This window comes from Myotis brandtii, unplaced genomic scaffold, assembly GCF_000412655.1.
Source record: "Myotis brandtii unplaced genomic scaffold, ASM41265v1 scaffold863, whole genome shotgun sequence".
In the NCBI taxonomy this organism is placed as follows: Eukaryota; Metazoa; Chordata; class Mammalia; order Chiroptera; family Vespertilionidae; genus Myotis; species Myotis brandtii.
This window is the reverse complement of record NW_005371516.1, coordinates 255,192-256,250: the sequence shown is the minus strand read 5'-3', so window position 1 is coordinate 256,250 and position 1,059 is coordinate 255,192. Positions and strand designations below refer to the sequence as shown.

At 43.3% G+C, this 1,059-nt stretch overlaps 1 protein-coding gene across 1 annotated transcript in view; it reads left to right on the top strand.

Moving 5' to 3' along the window:
- VWDE (von Willebrand factor D and EGF domains) overlaps nt 1–1,059 on the top strand; it is a 49,049-nt gene that overhangs the window by 15,995 nt on the left and 31,995 nt on the right. The gene's annotated exons all lie outside the window — the stretch shown is intronic.

Sequence of the window (1,059 nt, the reverse complement as noted above, 5' to 3'; positions counted from 1 at the left end):
CACTGGAACTGCCTCAATTTAATGTAATCCCCTCTTTAAAGATCTTATCTCCATATACAGGTACATTCTGAGGTTCTGGGGATTAGGATTTTAACATACATTTTGTTGATTACCCAAATCAGCCCTTAACAACCAGCATGTTTCAGAAAGTAGATTCCTACAGGGTTATTTACCAAACATTCAGAAGTATTTTTAAAAGAGCTAAGCCCCTCGCCCACCGTGCGGGCCCCTCCCAGCGAAGAGCGAAGGCCTGCGTTCCAGGCGCCGGAGGAAAACTGGTGCCAGCAGCCAGGGAAAGGGGCCCCCAAGGGGCCCCAGATTGCGAGAGGGCACAGGCCGGGCTGAGGGACCGACCCAAGTGCACAAATTTTTGTGCACCGGGCCTCTAGTATTTCTAATAATAGTAACTTTAACCATAAAGTATAACTGTTTGGCTATCCTGCATAATAGGTTTGGATTATCTTTATCGTAAACATATATTGTAGTAAAATCATTTTTCTTTCTTAAGTAAGAAATAAATTTAAGCTACTTGTTATGCTATTCAGAATGTTTATGCAATTAACTGAAAAATAGAGCTATACAAAATCATACACAATTTGGGCAAGTAACATTTGCTTTAAAGTAAGTCAAAAAGCCCTAGCTGGTTTGGCTCAGTGGAAAGAGTGTTGACCTGTGGACTGGAGAATCTGGGTTTGATTCTGATCAAGGGCACGTACCTCAGTTGCAGGCTCCTCTCCAGCCCAGCATGGTCAGGGCTTGTGCAGGAGGCAATCAATTGATGTGTTTCTTTCACATCAATATTTCTCTCTGTCTTTCCCTCTCTCTAAAAATCAATGGAAAAATATCCTCAGGTGAGGATTAAAAATAATAATAAGTCAAAAGTTAAGAGACAGCCCAGCCAGTGTAGTTCAATGGTTGAGCTTCAACCTATGAACCAGGAGGTCACATTTGGATTCCCGGTCAGAGCACATGCCCAGGTTGGGGGCTTAACCCCCCAATAGGGGGTGTGCAGGAGGCAGCCGATCAAAGATTCTCATTATTGATGTTTCTCTCTCTCTC